General features: G+C 33.8%; 1 protein-coding gene across 4 annotated transcripts in view; it reads right to left on the bottom strand.

Moving 5' to 3' along the window:
- The window catches only part of Nt5dc1 (5'-nucleotidase domain containing 1), a 121775-nt gene that overhangs the window by 50979 nt on the left and 49905 nt on the right, over nt 1–20891 (bottom strand). The window lies entirely within an intron of this gene.

Genomic DNA, 20891 nt, shown 5'->3' with positions numbered 1-20891 from the left:
AATACTATTTTGTTTGCTGTGTAATGAAGCTACTCTTGTCCTCCTAACCCCTAGCTTCTACATACTAAATATAATTTTACAAAATAACATCCAAATATTTTAAGCATTTTTGAATGGATCTTTATGCTAGTAAAATAAAAACGTCACTGAAAAGAGATACCTGTTTGTTTTAAATCATACTAATTAGCAATAATGAGTTGATATATAGTTTGGGGAAAATATTTAGGAAATGTTTAAATGTTTAAGCACAATAGATTGACATTTTAATTATCTGGACTCTCCCATTGATATGTATTTTGTCATAGTTTGCACAATGCAAAACACAAAAAATTTAACATACACTTAGGAAATTACAAGTCTGACTTGGAAAATACGAATAATCTATCAGTTAAAATAACACAATTCCTAAAAGCTATTGCTAAGTGATTTGATGTTTAAGCCATTACAAAACTTAGATGCTTATAAAATACATGATTGAGAAGGACAGAAAAATGTCCATTTTGAGATATAGTCTGACTACTGCAGATAGCATGAGGTCAAGAGATCACAGGGATAACAGAATACCATATTTAGCTCTTTAATATTAATGATATTGGTCATCTGTGAAAATACCAATCACAGCATCTTATAGTAGGTGTTCAAATTCTGGGAATATAAATAAATAATTAAATGACAAATACTCATTATCAAATACGGTTAAAAGATAGGGAATCTCTCCCCATCTCCCCATTCCTGTTTCCCAATTTGTGGTTCAAAATCAATCTCTCTCTCTTTTTTTTTTTTTTTTTCAGAGATGGGCACATATTATCCCAGAGACTTGAAAGGTTGAGGCAGGAGGATAGCAAGTTACAGGCTAGCCTAAGCAACTTAATGAGACCCTGTCTCAAAATTAAAATCTCATTTTGGCACCGTTAAACAGGAGTAGAAAAGAGTATCTTTTTGGTCTTTAAACTCCATCCATTATCTCATAGTGTACTAAATGCATATTAAACTTGTTTAATTGCTGAGTTATTATTGTTGATCTAAATCGATCTACATTTCAATCTTTGTCAACGAATACATTTAGCTGATTTGATATCAAAAGAATCTATTATGTTCTAAAGACATGCCTTCTTAACCAGAAATTTGAAAGATGTCCTGGTAGCTGTCTTTCTAACCCCTAATTATGTAATTTTTGGGGAGAGAACAGGGAGTGATATGAAAGTGATCATTTCAAATGTGTTCAGAAGAGTATTTTGATTATTACTGGCATTACTACATTGAACTGCTCTTTAAAAATGAGTATTTTAAAAATGATTTGGTCAGGCTGGGATTGTGGCTCAGCAGAACACTCACCTAGCATGTGTGAGGGCCTGGGTTCGATCCTCAGCACCACATAAAAATAAGTAAATAAAATAAAGGTATCATGTCCAACTACATTTTAAAAATAAATATTTTTAAAAAATGATTTGGTCATGATCTGGCGATAACCAAGCTAACCTGGTATTTTATCATTACCCCTTCAGTACAAAAGACTGTTAATTCAATAAAATTTTAAGGTAAATTTAATAGAAAAATATAGTAAAGAAAGTAGTGTCTCTATAAAATTTCCAGTGTTTGGAAGAATCCATAGTCTTCTCTTGGTACATCATTTTTATACTATATTGGTATAAATCCTGGTGTAAGGTAAGACATAAGCAGTAATACACTGTTTTACTTACTAACATAAATTGTGCACTGCAAATTGAGTCTGTTTTACAAAAATTTACTTTCTTGACATACCAGTGAAAAAGAGAAGAGAATAATGACAACATAAATCATAATATGATACAAGCTGACTCTAGGCTGGAAGGCAAAATCACTCCCTACTACCCAGAGTTAGCAGAACACAGGGAATCTGGAAGGAAGGGTGAGGAGGGGTGACAAGAAAGTAAGACAACTTTAGGCTTAAAGAATTATAGCAGACCTTCTAGATCTGCTGACTTTTTGCCATCAGAACTTAATACATGCTTGTATCAAAGTAATATGTACACAGGAAAAATACTACAAGAGAACAGAGTAGCTTGTAATGAAAACAAAAATAGGCTCTAGCTTTGTCCTTGACCTTCTTCAGTATTGCTCCCAAAGGTACCACACTTAGTCATTTGTTTTTAACTCTTCTGTTAATTTATATTTACAAGTCTAAATATATAATTATTACACTAACAATTTATATTCACAGCTCTAAACATTTAAATTTACAATTCTAAAAGATCAGTATATTCTCAGTTTAAAAGCTATAGACAATTATCAACTGACTTCCCTCTAAGAAATGAGGATTTATTTAACTTGTATTCCTCTTTATTATTCTTTCCCTTCTTCATAATTTTTATAGTTATACTGGCCACAGCTAACTTTAAATAATATACTTAGAGTGTTATTGTTCCATCAATTTAAAATTCCTCACAACAGAAAATATGCCATTAGAGATTTTCCCCTTCTACCAACTCTCCAATCCCCTTCTATATCCTAATCTCTGTTGCTATCATTTTTTTTTTCAAGTTATCAATCTTTCTACACCTTGTCTATATGTAGTTTTTCAAAATTTAAAGGCAAATTATGTATTTACCGTATTGCGAATATTGGTTTTTGTAAAAACTAGTTATGTGCTAGAATTACATTTCTATTTCTAGAGTTCAATTTTTGTAATCTTAGTCATTTGAAAGAACATGTTACCAGAATAAACTCAAATGGATTTCCTTTTTATTTATTTTCATAATTGCTCAAAATCATGCCACATTTTTATCGCATAAGGACTAGACCATGATGTTATTGCTCAGCTTTTTACTTTACCTGCAGTTTCCAACTGCCTTTATTTTTATATCATTCACCAAATCTTCAAATTTTTACATTATGATTGTATACTTGGGTCCAACATACAAAGATGATAAACTCAAGGTTTACTGTAGCAAAATTACAATTAAAACAAACTTTTGAAAATATAATGTTTTAAAATACTTAAAGACAATTGTTTACTCTGTGTTGGTTAGCACAGGGATGAGATAGATACATTCTGTATTATTAATGACATTCATTTATTTGGGGGGTTTATAAAATACTTTCTAAACATCTAATTTTATGCACTCAATCCATTAAGCAGGCAATATTTTCTCCATTTCACAGATAAAGCAATTTAAGATTAGAGGGGCTGAGAGAACAAACGCAGCAAGTAAGTTGCAATTTCCAGATTTTAAATCAAGTTTTCAAAAAATTTTCAAAGGCCAGTGTTCTTTGCTTCTACCTCAGCTGCCTGACATATGAGGTCTTTCTGTCCTTTATTTAGAAGTAAAGCATGATTTTTTTTTTTATTTTTAAAAAGGTTTTGTTATCAATTATAGCACTCCTATGAAAAGGAACAGTACTTACATTCCTGACTTATTACTAGATGTTATGGGGAAGGATTTTTGTAAATAAACAACTGGAAAGCTGGCAGAACTAAGAGAAAAACACAAATAAACTGAAAGGCCATTACATCAAGAGTTGCTGCAATAGCAAACTGAATAGTCAAGAGAGGACAAAGATTCATAAGCATTTTCTCAAGTAATACATGACAGTCTATATGTCACTGGGGCTCTTGTGTATAACTTTAATATACATTATAAAACAATTATATTATAATATAAACACTCATAAAAGGAAGAAGTGATCCCAATCATACTCTGACCAACCATATACATCTCACAAATAGTATCTTAGGAGTGACTTCCCATATTGACACTGCATGGTCAAGGGCAACCAGAGACCACTCAGGAGAACCAGGAAGATGCCGGGTAAGGAACCAAGGGAAGCTGAGCCTGGAGAAGACACACCATCCAGAAAGAGGAGTAGAAAACAGCAGGTTTCATGCTAACAACAGAAAGAATTCCTAAGAGCAGGAATCTACCCTCAGAAGCAGAGACAAAACATGAGCATCTGGACCAGGTAAATTCTGGGTACTTGAAGTTTTATACTCTCCATACAGTTACAAGGCAAAACCTGAATACTCAATTTCAAAACCTGAGTTTCATATTTATCTTCCATAATACAAAATAAATGTTCATTGTTGCTCCTTAAAATTAGGGTTTTGACTTTACATAAAAAAAAAAAAAATTGCTTAGGAAAAATGTTTTCTTTTGCTACCAGAGAGTAAACCCAGGGGTGCTTAACCACTGAGCCCCAGCCCCTGCTCTTTTTATTTGAGACAGGGTCCACTAGGCTGCTGAAGGCCTTGCTAAGTTGCTGAGACTGGCTTTGAACCCATGATCTTCCTGCCTCAGCCTCCCTAGTCAGTGGGATTGACAAACTGACAAAGTTTGCTTTTTAAAAATATTAACAGAAACACAAAATCCAATTTGAGTAAGAAGAAAATTCCTTTATAAGTCTTTCACTTGGATATGGTAAAACCCTGTTACCATTTTTTCTGTTTTTCAAATGAGGGGAAACATGTAGCTCTTGAAAGAAGAAATGGCATTTTATAAGAATATATGATTATACAAAAAAGAGGATAACCTTTTTGTGTTGGCTGATATTTACTGAAAGTTTACCAGGTGCCAGGAACTATGATCTATGCATTAGATATATCATCTCATAATAATACAGCTTATCCAAATTTTAACTATGAGCAAACATAGTTGATTTACAGAGTCATCTAGTCAAGTGTAAACTTACACCATCTCTTACACATCACACATACTATCTTTCTCATACCGAGTTAAGTCAACTAAAAGTCCAACATGACAAATTCTGTATTTCTTTTTGGTGCTGGGTATTGAACCCAAGGCCTCATACATGCTAGGTAAGTGCTCTGTCACTGAGCTATACTTCCAGTCCTCTACATGACAAATTCTTACCATGTTATTAATGATTATGAGTTTTCACCTGAGTAATAAAGGGATCTTAACTGGAGCCTAATATGAACATAAACCTAATACCTACTCTCATGTTTGTTCATAATTTCTATCTCAGCTTTGTTATGTCAAGAGGATAAGAAGGAGCAATCAATGTAACTTGTAAGAAATATCAAACTGATCTGAATTCACCTCTGATAATGTTTCCTGTCCTCTTGCTGGTGAGACCATTAATGAACAAGAACCTCTGGTTTCCAGAATACAAATCTGCAAATATTGTATATCAATATACATAATTTTAGAAGTTAGGTACCAGGCTGAGAGTGGTAGCACATGCCTGAAATCCCAGTATCATGGGAGGCTGAGGAAGGAGGATTGCAGGTTCAAAGCCAGCCTCAACAACTTAGCAAGACTGTAAGCAACCTAGTGAGACCCTGTCTCAAACAAACAAAAAAAAAAAGGCTGGGGATGTGGCTCAATGTTTAAGTACCCTTGGGTTCAATCCTTGATACCAAAGGTTAAAAACAAACAAACAAACAAACAAACAGACAAAAAAAAAACAGGTGTAATACTTCAGAATTTAAATATAAGTTAGTTTGTTCAAATTTACACAAACAATATATTTTTTAAAAAGTTAGACAAGTCTTCATAATCTTTTCAGCAACAGGAAGATTTTCATTATAGTTAAACTCTATCTTCCTTCTGTACTTCATTACACATAATTGGGATTTTTCTGTAAAATTCATCAATGCATAAAAATCATTTTGAGTGAATGCTGAGCACTACTTCATCTCATCATTGCTGAAGACTACTTCATCTCATCTCTATAAATCTACTTGTAAATATTTATGAAGCACCTATGAAAGTAGAAATCTCATGCACTGTAATTTTTTTTTCTTCTGCTTGTTTCCCTTGAATCTCTTCTCACCTTCCCCTTCCAGAGAAACAGGGGAGATACCACACACTAAGTACAGGAGGGTTTTTTGTTTTCTTACGGTAATGTTTCTTAAAGACCTCAGTTGCTTTTCCTTGTTTTATATTTTAAAGTAACTCGTCCTGAAGTTTGGGTCAGAGATACAAATCCTCACTAAACTACAGAAGGAAAGAAGAGTAGCTGTTTATTTTACTTTTCTTTCTTTATTTAGGATACTGACTTTCAGAGCTGAATAATCCTAAATGGGTAGAAAGCTATATTACATTTTTAAAGAATGGCTTCTATTGGGATGGTAGGCATGGTAGCACATGCTTATAATTCCAGTGATTCAGAGGCTGAAGCAGGAGGATTGCAAATTTGAGACCAGACTCTGCAATTCAGCAAGACCCTCAGTAACTTAGCAAGGTACTGTCTCAAAATTAAAACAGGACTGGGGGTGTTGTTCAGAGACAAAGTCCTGCCATGCTCAACTACCAGTACTGAAACAAACAAACAAAAAACTACCTTATAAGAAAATATAGGACAAAGGTCTTGACCCAGTTCTAATGCTAATCTGACACATATGTAGAAATCACTTAGGCCTCCTGAAACAAAGAGCTGGAGTCAGATGATTTCTCCAATCTCTTCCAGCTCTGGAATTGTAGGATTTCCTTGCACTGATCTTTATAAACAGGGATAACTACTCATGAGGACCATGTATAAGTACCAACACAGAACCCAATCCAATAGCACTTGGGAGGTTGTCTCCAGCATCTTCTCAGATTTCTAAAATCTAGCAGACCTGTTGCTCCTCAGCAGAATGATTCCTTCCAGCTGTTTTACATACCACATGATTCTGGCAGTTCAGCTGTCAGGAATCCAGAGACCACTACATTTTTGGCAGTTTTGCAGGTCTAAAGTCTTTCCTGTTTGATTTTATTCAAGACCCAATAAAATAAGAAGTTGTGCAAAAGTTTTTTTTCACATTGGGTATTTACCTCATAACCACTGTCATTCTTATTCCTCTTGACAATTTTAGCTGCTTATAAAAAGAACAATCAATGTGGCCAGAGTGTGTTTGTTGGGTTTTCTCAAATTACCAGAACCATTAACTCCTTTATCCTACCTATGGTCTTCCTCACCTCATATCCCTCACACAAGTCACTATACTAAATCTTCCAACAAAACGATTTACCTCCTCTTTCAAAATAATAAGAAGTGGAAATTACTTCCGTCATTGTGTGATAATAATCTCACTTTCAAGGAAAAATACAATATTTCATATCATAAGAAAGAAAAATAGGCAGATGATTTTAAAATACTGTTTTAATTCAGGGAATACTCATTATCCATTGTTGAAAAAAATGGGGGAATGGAAAAAGAAGAAAATAAACATGTACTGATAAGCTATGTGCCAGGCATGTTATGTATCATATCTCATTTAATATCAACTACCTCTCTGAAAATATTTCTATAACCATGTTATAGCTAAAAAGAGCTGAGATTGATTCAGAGGGAGGAAATAATTTGCCCACATTTAAACAGAGCCCAGGTAGTTTCCATCATATCATTATTTTGTCACTATTTGAAAACTATTAAAAGAAATATATTTATTTCATTGCTCAATTAAATCAGTTTAAATATCTTATAAGGCAAATACATGTATATTGCACAGGATATACCAAAAGAATTCTGTACTTCATTTGAAGTGACATTAATAAGTATTTTGCACTTAACTAAATCACTATTATCTATCATTACTTCGTTTTCCTCTACTTGCTGCATATGAATGGATTTTTGTATTCATTTCTTATTAAGGATACTGTTCTATTAAAATCATTTTCTTCATCCTCAGAACATTTTAACATGGCCAACTATAAATATTTATTCTCCCTTGACAAGCAAGAACCTTTTAAAGGGGAGAAAAACAGTCTATAAAACTGGCTTAAACTTATGAACTTTATTTCACCCACAAGAGCTATAAAGAACCAAGAGTCTCATAAGCAGGACTCAGTGTCACTCAACACTCATATTCATTTGTAGGTTCAGTCAGGTTTTCTTCTCTCATACGAAAAGGATCTGAATTATTTGTACCAAATGCTTAGAAAAAACAGATAAAGAATACACATCAAAACCAGAGAAAATACAAAGAAAATGTCAAGACTAGAAAGATATAAAATAAAATAAAATAAAAGCATGTAGCAACATTGGGGACTACATGTAACTCAAACTGGGCTGTAAGCTTACTCCATTTACTTAAGCAAGAAAATGGATGATGTTTGTATTTCCTATTGTATCACCACAAAAGACACAAGATACCCTATTGTTTGTGTGTGTGTGTGTGTGTGTGTGTGTGTGTGTGTGATGTTGAGATTGATCAGTAGGTTTGGGTGTTACTGGCCTTGTCCATTCATCATTAAGGTCGGCATCAGTTTTTTTCATAAGCTTCAGCAGCCATTGTTGATTCTTTCCTTTTATTTATTATTTTTAGAGTTAGTCCCCTCATAGCCTCAAAATGGGTCCAATAAGACATTGTATTCTTTTAATAGAATTTTTAAAGTTAAATACATCTTTTACTTGTGTAGTATCTTTATAATTAAAATAATGAATGCACCACTTAAAAGAAATTTAATCATTGATCTCTCAAATTATTATAAGTTCAACATAGTTACACAATACAATAATAAAAACAGTGAAGATGTGATGATGTGCTTCTAGTTATTTTATACAACCAGACTAGAATTCCCACACTGTATTTTTCTAAAATTCTAAAACATGTAAACTTGCTTCAACAGGATCGCTGGCTAACAAATCCTTTAGGATAAGAGTGATTTTCCTATCTCTTCAAGAATAATTTATGTATATTCTTGTACATTTCCAAAGGAGAAAAAGCATCAGTTCTAATGTGTATGACTGAAACAAATCAGAGCATCAAAGATAGGTATGTCTCAATCAGACAGGAATTATAGCATTTAATGACCTCATAAAGAAAGCTAATTAGATTTTTATCATCAGACTACCAAATGCTTATTCAAAATCTGCTACTCTTTTTGATTACCTCAGGAATGATTCAAACAATTTAATATCAGTATGTCAATTTTTAAAAAGGTCTATGAGTAGTAATATTTCAGGAGTGAATGCCAAATATATGATTCTCTGAAGCAAGCATTAATGTCTGATCAGAATAAGAATGTCAGTGCTCCAGCTATGACAGAATTTTCAGAATTTATCACTGTAATGCAATATTATTAATAAGATGAGGCATATTTTGACATTAATAGTTAATCACACATACTGGGAAAATACTTGTATATTTTTCTGAAATATGTTGCTATCCCTATACTCATAGCAACACTACTTGAAACTAAGTATATACACTTATGATAAATAAATAACAAGTAGGATTCATTTTCTATATATTTAAAATTTTATAAATAATTAAAATTTTGTAACTTCAATCTACCTAAACTATTTTGGGGCCAAGAAGTAATCATTTGTATAACCATAAAAATACAACTTATAAAAACTATTTTTCTACTGTTTATTGGCTTTATGCTCTCAAACCAATAAAGGGGAAAAAAATTAAAAGAGCAGGAAATACACCATGAAACAGGGAAGTTTTGTTTAAGCCAAGATGATTTTCAGGGCAAACACTCAAACATCAGGTTTGTTGGGAGTTGGAGGCTCTTCTCTGGTCCATACCAAAGTCAACCAATCTGCAGGTTTTTGTTTGCTTACTGCCATTCTTAGAGGCTCACATTTTTTTTTTTTCCTAGTGATCAGTCAAGAAGTTCTACTATTAGGTGGAAATTGCTCTATGTTCAGAAGTGAGATAAAATTTCAGTGAAACTGCTTTCCTCAACACTATGTTTCTTTGCACTGGGTTTGAAAAGCCCATTATTTTTCAGAGAAAAACTTGGGAGAACTTGGTAAATTGTTTTTCAAACATTGGTTTCCCCTAATGAAGACTGCCACCACAACAGCCAACTGGGATAGGTTCATGTTCTGCTTCTTTGCAGTGACCCCTGGCAATGAATGGGCCCAGGATCTGACTCTCCATTCCTTTGTCTGGACATAAACACAGAGATGTGTGGAGAAGTCTGCGGAGTCCTTCTGTCTCCTCCAATGTCAAGAAAGTCTGACTTCAAGTTCAGAAGTTTAGCAGAGCATGCTGGATCTATGATTCTCATTATAAAATGAGGATTTTCAAGCAAATTAACTCTTCACTTTAGATCACATAAAATTTACCCAGGCCTCCTTCCTAACTTCTTACATTAATATGATATAATTCTCCATTCATTCAGGTCTTCTTTTTATTTCCTTTCAATACTGTCTAGTTTCATGTACTTTCAACAGGTTTTTATTAATTTACCCTAGATACTTAATATTTTATAGTCCTCTGCTTCCTCCTCTTAACTTCATACATTTTTTAATAAACTCCTTAATTAGAAAAGCACAGGGCTTAAATGCAATTTACAGTATTTTAAAAAGTAGATGAAATCTTCTATGTGAAGGAGATCACAGGAGAATGTCAAAAGGTTTAGACTTACATTCAATGCAAAAGATATACCTGGATGAGACACTATGTAGGTAACACAGTAGCATATCTAACACTCTCTCTCTCTCTTATTTAAATCCTAAAAGTATACCTGGCAAAAAATAACGAGAATTCTTGATAATGACAATTTAAAGTCACAGAATCAGTTTAAAAAGTTAATCATTAACTTCTACTTCTATTTACATATACAGTACCTTTAATTTAGCAATGTTGTTCATTTAAGTAGAAAATTTATATTGTTAAAGAAGAAGTTCATGAATATATTTTCACTTACTTTACAATGAAACGGATGGAAGCCATTTATAATATTTAGAGTGGTGAGTTTCAAGCACAGAAATAATAAAGTCTAGATCTTACAGTGGTGCCTGCCTTGGGATATATTCTACCCAATTTTTTCCTCAAGTTTATAATGTCCAGAACAAAAACACAGTTAATTGAAAAATATGTAACGGATGATATAAATAGTCACGGGAAATAGCAAAGGAACATGATCTATCAGACTAAACTTTGAGTTGAGAATTTGTTGAAAATGGAAAGTTCATGTAACAAAGGATTTAATTTTATAATCTTATCCATGAACTCAACTCTAACAGCCACCACTGAATATTTATACTGAAACTAATCCACATATTATAAAAGATCTGCACTATAAATAGGACCTTCAAATTTTAGTTATGGTTCTCCGAACATATTCTAAGTGTATATCTGCCTCAGTATTCAATTCAGTAAGATTAAAAACTGCATTAAACATATTTCTAAAGTTCTTAAGAGCTTTCCAAAATTATACGGGGAAAGAAAGGTGTTTTAAAGAGGATATAAAAGACACAAGCACCTAACAAAACACCAGACTTTACTGTTGTCTTCAGTTCAACACCTAGTTGCCTTATAAAGGTAAACAATCTTTGCTAGTACTTCATTCTTTGATATATTTGTTTGTTTATATAATGCTCTTTTTAATGTCAATATGTTGAATACAAAGATGGAAAATATTGATTATTTTTTAATTAAACTAAAAATATTAGTTGAAGGAAATCTATATCTTATATAAAGAAGTCTCACTATTTTGTCTTTTGTTATTGTTGTTGACAGGGAGAAAAAAGGGGTCTTAGGACATTGAAGCAAACCAAAAAGGGCAGCCAGTGAAGGCTGGGGTTTCTTACTTTCCTCAAATAACATGAGTGACTCCTGAGCTGCTACAGTCCTAGCAGCAGTAATGCTTAATATGCTGGTTGGAAGGGGGAGTGCATTCGGTCTGTAGAACACTCTTTTATAGACTTACGTATATGCTCACACGTTTTTAAAACATGTCTTGCCATGTGTTTTTGAAAACTTTATAATACAAATTACACACACATAGAGTTAACTAGTAAATTACCATTTTCAGTAAGTGTTTTCTATTTCCTTTCTGAGGAAAATCACAGAAATATCTAATTCTAAATGGTCTACCTGAAAAAGTTTTATGATGTCTTAACTTTTGAATTAAATTATAGTTGTGAGTCCTTCATTATGCCAAATCTTTCTCCTAAAGAGACATTAATTTTCTTCTTTTTTGACTATGGGCATCAACTTTATTTATTTTTTAAATTTTCTTTATTTGTGATAATATGCTTCCAAAAAGGAAGTCCCAAGAATACTAAGAAATTAAAAAATACCAAATGCTTGAGAAATTCATTACCATAAGTTAGCAAAAAATAAACTTTATCTTATCTGCCGCCGTCTGGCTGGGCACAAAATAACCGAGCCACCACACCGCTTTGTAGATTCAAACAGCAACTCTTTATTCCCGACTCTCACCCCACACTCTACACGCACCTTCTGGGAAAATTCACTCCCTTCACCGGGCTCTGCGTACCAATTCTCTCAGAACCCAACTCAAAGGGAACTCAAGGAGCAGGCGCCTGAGGCAGCAGGATACGCCCTATTCCCAGCAGGATCCACCCTAAACCTGGAGCCACCCTAATCCAGCAGGATCCACCCTAAACCTGGAGCCACCCTACTCCCTGAGCAGGGTCACCTTAACCAAAAATGCCATGTCATTCCTACTTGGCTATGGCTCTCAGCACTTATAAAACCACATAGTGAGAGAATTTTCATTCATATGTCTTACAGCTACACTATAATGATGTTTAGTGTAGATCTAAAAGGATTCTAATACATATAGTTTTTCTATTATTAAGTAGTTCTTAAGAAAATATCCAAGGTGTGGGAAGAAAAGTACTCTCATACCTTTGGTGGGATTGCAAATTGGTGCAACCACTATGGAAAACAGTATGAAGATTCCTTAGAAAATTTGGAATGGAACCACCATTTGAACCAGTTGTCCCATTCCTTGGTCTACACTCAAAGGACTTAGAAACAACATACTACAGTGACACAGCCACATCCATGTTTATAGCAGCTTAACTCACAATAGCCAAGCTATGGAAACAACCTAGGTATCCTTCAATGGATGAACAGATAAAGAAAATGTGGTATATATACACAATAGAATTTACTCATCCATAAAAAAGAATGAAATTATGGAATTTTCCAGTAAATGGATGGAACTGAAGAATATCATGCTAAGTAAACTGAGCCAGTCCCCCAAAAACAAAGGCCAATGTTCTTTCTGATTTGTAGATGCTAACCCAAAATAAGGGAGGTTGGGGAGGAGAACAATAGAAATCCATTGGACTAAACAAAGAGAAATGAAGGGAAGGAAAAGGGGAGGGGGATAGGAAAGAGTAGAATTAATTGGTTATAACTTTCCTAGCCTTGTATTTGTATACAAGACCAGGATAACTCCCCATCATGTACTACCACAAGAGAGAGAACCTAAATAAAATAAGTTTTACTGTATGTATGTATTTTCTATCAAAATACAATCTACTATACAACTAAAAGTTAAAAAAAATCAGAGGAAAAATGAAAATAAAGCAATGATTCTGTTAATTTCCAAGTTTAAGAAAAAGGACTGAATAGAAAAGAAAAAGATCTGCTTTAAAAACATTAGCTTTTACATATTACCTTGGTTCTTTTTGAAAAAATTGAAGCAAAAACTAAAACTAATAAAGCATTTTAGAATGGGTACAGAATAATAAATCATTTTACTGACATATCTGAGAGATACAGATGATCAGCAAAATGTAGAGATAGACACTACAGAGAAGGAGAAAAAAAGTAGCACAGGTGAGGAGTAAATTCCCTATTGTCACTAAGGCTGTTGTACTTGAATTTCAAAGCTCATTCACTGGAGAGCTCTTACACAATACTGGTTTAATAAGAAAACTGCTTTGATGCTGCACCATAAATACCAAAGAGGTATTTTCTAAAGTTCATGTAATCTGCAAATAAATATCCTTATTTAAGAGAAATTTTAGGCAGAATATGGAGTAGCTGAAAATCAAAATGCAAGTTTGTTTCTGGTCTAGGATGAGGAAAAGATGTAGAGGACAATTACTACTGCCAAAAGTATAACAAATGTCTGATGGAACTACACAATGCACATAGAAGAAACCACAGAAGAACTGTGAACACAAAGGAATGTAAGAGAATTAAATAGGGAGAAGCCATTTTCATACCTTGGACCATATGCTAAGGTTGGAGAAGTGGGACCACTACAGGACAGTTTGCCAGGGAAGAGGAAAATAGACAGACTTTGCATGCATATGCAAAGGAGCCCTCTAGCCTGCAAGTCTTCAAGGAGGTGATTGCCAGTCCAGGGAAGGTTGGGGGCAGATGGCAACTGCAGGAGACAGGTGGGCCATGCTATCTGCTTCCTCAGGCTCTTCATGCTAATGGAGCAAAAGGCTTAAGCAGCTGGAAGAAGTACAGCAAGTATACATAGGCACCAGAAAGGACTAAGTGGGTGAAGGTGAAAGAAAAACTCTTCCTTGGACATAAAACAGCTCCAGACCTAAGATCTCACCTGCTGCTAGTAGAGGGGCAAGAAACTTCTGCCCAATGTTACTTGCAGGTGAAAGGCAGCATTTGGCTGTCAGGAGGAGGAGAGTCAGGAGTGCTGAAAAAATTCCCCAAGATCCAAGTACACAAAGCCTCCCTGAGACTGAGACAGAGCCAGAACAACAGAACAAAGTTCTGCCTCCACCCCAAAAGAACCATAATATAGAGTGCTCAGCAACAGCAGTTTGCTGCCAAGGTGGGGCAAGAGTGTGGAGATACACATCCTGTGGTACAAGTGTGCAAGGACGGCTGAAAGCTGAGGGTGGAACAGTAATACCAGGACAGCATCCCTAGGCACTCACACTAGCAGCCCAGCATTAGAGGAATTTGAAGGCTATGGTCTACTGAAGGTAGAAAAACCAAATCCAGCTAAGCTTCTGATTAGACTAATTCAACTCCAAATACTGATAATAAGCCAAGAGAAGATAAGGCAGCCTATTTCAAAGTATAAATACTATGTTTCTCAGTGTCTAATGCTCACAAAATGTCTTATATTCAAAGCAAGAATTATAAGACTGATACATAAAACAATTGAGCAACCCCCACCCCCACCCAAAGCAACTCATTCTTAAAAGAAAAAATAATCAACAGAAGCAGACTCAGAGATGATGAAAATTTTGAGACTACCAGTCAGGAACTCAAAAATAAAAAGAATTAAAGTATTAACAGACCTAGTGAAAAAGATCAACAACAAGAATTAGCATATAAAATTTTTAGTAGAGAAACAGGAAATAGGGAAATACTAAAAATTAAAAAGATAATGAAGATTTCTTCATCTGGGCCCATCAGTTTATGAGGTATCTAGGGATATATCACTGAACATGAAGAAAAGTCAAGAGAATTTACCTAAATTAAAACACAAAGAAACAATATTTGGGAAAGGGAAGAAACCATTCAAAAGCTGTAGGGCCTTAACAAATGGTCTAACATGCATGCAATTGGGGTCAAGATAAAAGGAGACAATAGGACAAAAAAAAATAATCTGAAGAGATAAAGATCAAGAATTTTCTAGAAAATAATGAAAGATATTGACCAATAAGCCAAGAAGTTCAGAGCAGCCTAAATGAGATAAATACGCCCCATCTCAGCACACTATGGTAAAACTGTTGCAAAGCAATTATGAAGAGAAAATCGTGAAGACAGCTAGAGAAGAAAGTATGTGAGCAACATAGAATAACCGATTTCTTAAAACTAACCCAGAGTGTCAGAATAGTGGCAGCAATAAGATTACTGTGGGACGTGGAGGTGGGAGGACTGATTCCAAAGATGAGAAAATGAGGGAACATTCTGTATCCTGACTGGTGTAGCAAAATATACCAGCATATATATGAATTAGAATTCACTGAACTGTACACAATATATGTATATTTTATTACATGTAAATTATACTTCAGTAAAGAATTTGTAAAGTCTATAAGCCAAATTAATTACTTAATTTTTCAAACAAATAAATAGATAATTCTGCTCATGGAAATGTTCTATATATCTTATAAATGATTATCACGGCCATTAGAAATGGGAATAACCTGACCATTAGAAATGGAGAAGGAAAACAGTTCATTACAAAACATAACTTCTTAGATGTATCTTTAAAACTACAAAAAAATCTCCTTCTATTCTAATATGGCCTATGTAGTGGTTATAGAAAACACTGTTAATAACCTAGGTAGACTGAACTATCTATGCCTTATGTTGACAGCAGGTTGTAAAATCACAAGGTAGAAATGGAGACTAAGTTCTTCAATAGTGACAAAATTTAGATTACTGGTTAAACAAAAGCAAGGACAAATGTAAAAACAAGTCCTAGAAGCTAGAAATAGACCAAATCAAGTCTCTAGATAAAAATTCAAGGTAGCTTAAAAAATCCTCACTGAAAATAGTAAAGGAGAATGCCTGGATTCTCTAGTCTATCTACTTGTCATACAAATTGTTCTTTTTCATTACTTTTATCCTGAAAGAAAGCAAAAATTAGAAATGTTTTGTTCACCTAGCACTGGCAATATGAATTTTATAACTAGTGATGAGAAATACATTTGATAGACATCACTCAAGTTGGTTATTTCATTGAACATACATACCACATTTTGCCTCGAGAGAGAGAGAGAGAATTAAGGCTAGTAAACAGTCCAATTAAGTATGTCCATAATGTCTGTTCGAGAAAAATTTCAAAGAAGCATAATTGTCCCTACTCTAGCCAGTGGAGTAATTCCCACCTCCCAATCTTGAAAGTGGGCTGGACTTAGTGACTTACTTCCAAAGAACAGAGCAGGGAAAGAGTAACTTTATAGTAGAGAAAACTAGTAAGTGCTGTGTTGGTCATATAACCAAGGTTGTTAGCATTACCAGTGATGTCATACTGACAGTTTGTGTCCCTGCTAGTGTGATGAGGATGGCTCTTCACCCTGCAGAAGTTTTTCCCCAAACTCACAACCCCAGCCCAGTCATGGGAAAAACATCAGACAAACCCAAACAGAGGGACATTTTACAAAACACTTGGCCAGGGTTCCAAGGCTCTCAGGTCATGGGAAAGAAAATGACTGAGAAATTGTCATTGACTAGAAGAGACTAATACGATGTGATGACTAAATGTAATGTGGTATCCTGGATGAGATCCTGGAACAGAAAAAAAGGAAAAACCAGTGGAATCCAAATGAAGTCTGGAGATTAGTGAAGAGTACTATCCAAAGTTGGTTTCTCAGTTTTGACAAACGTTAACGTTAGAAGAAACTGGGTGAAAAATATACAAAATCTCTCCAGATTGTTTTAATTACTTTTCTGTAAATCTAGGGATCATTCCAAAATGAAAAGTTCATAACAATAACAATTAACAAAACAATGTGTAGGAAAAGAGAGTCCAAGAGGATAGGTTCACCTGTATCTGATTTATATCTGATTTTCCCCCAAAGTGCTGAGCTACTCCTAGCTGGAGGACGACATTCACCCTCCATGGCATTCCTGCTACTTCTGCCCAGCTGGAGCACTCCACCTGAAGGACACTCACTGCCCTAGAGGGGACTGACAGACTGTCTACCCCCTCACACTGCATCCCTAGAATATTCTGCTTCTTTGCCCAAAGATCACATAGCTGGAAGAAACCTTCAATGTTTTCCCACTCCAGATCGGTGCCGATGTTTCGTTTTAGATGGTTAAAGGCCAATGTTACAATTTCTTATTTTTTTTTTAATCTCATTTTTCTAAGTTTCAGATTTTGTTGCCCTTAAACAAAATCTGAAAAACTTTGGCATACATTTCAAGTGAACAGTGAGCAACCAGCAACATAGTTAAACAGTTTGTACTCAGACAGGTTGTGGTTTAGACACTAATAGTGTTTTTAATTAATACTTTTAGTACATCATGCTTAACTTATTTCTATAATGGATCACTAGAAATGATAAGTATAAGGACCATAAATTTTGAACTTTAAAAAATTAGGAAAGAACATAAAAATGATTGATTCTATAAGTTCACCCCAAAATAATTGTACCCGTGAACTGCATTCATCTGATCAAATTTCTTATGTTAAAATAAATCAAGATATTTCAAGCTCTAACAATGATTTTATCCTAATTGGTTAGCCATACGTGCAATGTAAAATTGTGCTAAAAGTACCTGCAAACAGAATCTTAAATGATTCTAACTTATCATTTAGACACCAAAGAGAAACAAGGAGAAGAGGTGTTCCTAAAGCTCAAATTTCAAGAATTCTAGACATCCAGACATAAAAAAGTTTTTCACTATTTCTGATACCTTAAAATACAGACGAATATTAATAAACACTTTAAAATTTCAAGAAATAAATTTTCTTATATAATTAAACTTTCACCTGCTACATAGAGAAACATAAAAAATTTAAAAGTATAAATTTACTAAGAATAATATTAATTCAATCTTTTAATAATGTAATATTTAATAATACAGTAATAATTTTTTTTAAAACTTAAAACCACTTTACTATAAAAAATGAAGAAAAGAATTTTCAACATTTCTATGAATCATGGAACCGACCCTACTCAAAGTAGGGTCAACCAGTTCACTATCCTGTTTACAGATTAAAACAAAACAAAGGAAAAAAAAAAGAGTCCAAGATTTATGGATGAAAGTGACAATATTAGGCCAAGAATCAAAACACTAGACTGAGAAATTATGTATCAATACACTAGTGGTCCCAAGGTTTTTCTGTACACTAGTTGACCAACATGGCCCCACTGTTCCTAATATGGCAGCAAGTGTGAAGAACTTAAGTGTTCTGGAATAATCCTTAAACCCAAAAGTAGAGTACTAACAGCAAAGTAGAAGAGTACATAGGAAAGAGAATTCAGCCAAGTGGAACGTGGAATAAGCTGCCCTCTTGCTTTTCCATAATGAACTATTAATTGCCCAAGTCTAATCTATTCTTCCCTTCCAGGACCTCCTCAAAAAAGCTAGTTATGAAATCTGATTATCACCATCATAATCATCTTTACTACTACTAATACACAGAATGACTTGTTTTAGGAAATATATTCCAAATTTCTGATAATTAGATGATAAATGACCTTCTATAATGGTGTTTATTTGTAATTTCTAGTCTTAGACCCCTTGTTCAAAATAATGCTTTTCTAAGCCTGAGAATAATCCACATATTTATTTGATTTTATGACTTACATTCTTCTTAAAATAATAATCTTGGTAAGCAATTAGCAAATAAGCCAAGTGATCACAACATTAAAATATGCAAAACCATAACAGCAGTGACAGTTATATTAACATTTAAATTTATTAATGTATTAAAAAAATCACTTATTAAACACCTACTATAGGGTCAAGTACTGTGCTGGAGAAAAGAAAAAGATGAATGTTCATTATTTCTAAGGATATTTTAGATAAGTAAATCTTTAGAGATAATGGCTCAAAAATGTCCAAAAACTAACCAATAATGTTCAGTGCACATTTACAAAAACCCCACAAATCCCAAGGAAGATAAAGAAAAAAAAATGACACGAAGGAACATCAAAATAAAAGGGTTAAAACTAAAGACAAAGGGAAATCAGTAGTTTGAGCAAAACAAATTACCCTTTAAAAGCAATGAGACTACAAATGGACATTTTAGCATATATGATGGAAATTAGAGCACAAACAGAAAATAACTAATGACCTAGACTTCTACCTCTAAAGAAAGACAAAATAAAAACATTTTTAAAAAGTAAACACCAAATGTACATAGTATTTTTTTTTAAACATTTCAGTTCAGTTTATCAAACTTGGGGGCTATGTAAGGTGATTATTCAACAATGGCCACAGACAGGCATTGCGTTTTCTAAGAAAGCTCTACTCTCCAAGCCACTGAGTACAGATATTATTCATAAACAATTCAAATGAATTTAAAATTAATGGAAGGTAAGACAGTCAAGAAAGAAAGAATATTAATTTCTAAAATATTTGAATTTCATCAAATGAAGTGAGTATAATTAATTGAAATCAAAGTTATATATTTTTCAGTCAGGTACTGAAAAAAATATTGCTTGTTCTTACTTTCATGTGGAAGTTAAAAAGTTGATCTCAAAAAGTAGAGAACAGAATAGGGATCGGCAGAACTTAGGAGGTCTGGGGGTTGAGGACTAGAGGATGGAGAGAGGACAGTCCAAGGGTACATGGGTTCAGTGGATAGAAGGAATAACTTCTCATGATCCACACCACAGTAGAATAACTGTGTTTGACAATTAGTTGAATACTTCAAAACAGGAGAGAGTATTCTGAATGCTCCTAAAAGAAATGATTGATGTCTGAAATGATAGATTACTCTGATTTGATCATCATACATGTATATATGTATTGAAATGTCACACTGTTTCCCATATATATGTACAATTAATTACTAGGTGTCAATTAAAAATAAAAATTATATATTTTGTGGGTTTTTCTATTTGAAATAATTTTACAAATGCTTTTAAAATCAAAGTATATTGCTTTAATGTCTGATGCATGTTGATGCACACTTATAAGTCATTAGCAGTGATCAAATGTGACAAAAAAGATTATTCTAAGGCAACTGAATGCCCTGAGTAGTCTAAGTGTGATCTAATCTTCTCTAAACCAAGTCATTCCTCACACATCCTTTCTAAGTTCCACATCCTAGAATACAACTCTGCACATAGTGGATCCCCCAAACAACTAATAAGCCAAAATTCAGATATCCAAGAAAGGCAAGATACTTCTCCAGATCAATTCACGAAAGAAAGAAAAAAAAATCTAATTTCAAGGTTTGAACCAGTACATTTAAGAATTTTAGTCCTTTCATCTTCAAATAAAAATCACTTCAGGGAACCATTTTTATCTTTTATATAATTTAAGTAACTACTAGATTAAAAAAAAAAAAAACGAAAAAAGTTCCCTTTGAAAATTTACTAGAAATTTCCCATGGATTTAGAATGCAAGTGAACTACCCTCCAAAAGAGTGTTTTCTATTTAGCATAATACCAGGTAGAAAAGGGCACCAGGGTGGCATGAGCTCCAGGGACCATAAAGAAAGCAAAGGCTACAGCTTAGCACAGAGACACAGCAACCTGAGAAGTTAACTATTCACAAGATGTCAAGGACCTCTGTCAGGATGGTGAAAAACAATCTCCAACTTTTAGGACATTCTCTAATGCATGGC

Source organism: Marmota monax, unplaced genomic scaffold (genome assembly GCF_021218885.2).
Source record: "Marmota monax isolate L192 unplaced genomic scaffold, Marmota_monax_Labrador192_F-V1.1 WCK01_AAM20220418_F8-fsc00174, whole genome shotgun sequence".
NCBI lineage: Eukaryota > Metazoa > Chordata > Mammalia > Rodentia > Sciuridae > Marmota > Marmota monax.
This window is presented reverse-complemented; position numbering and strand designations above follow the sequence as displayed.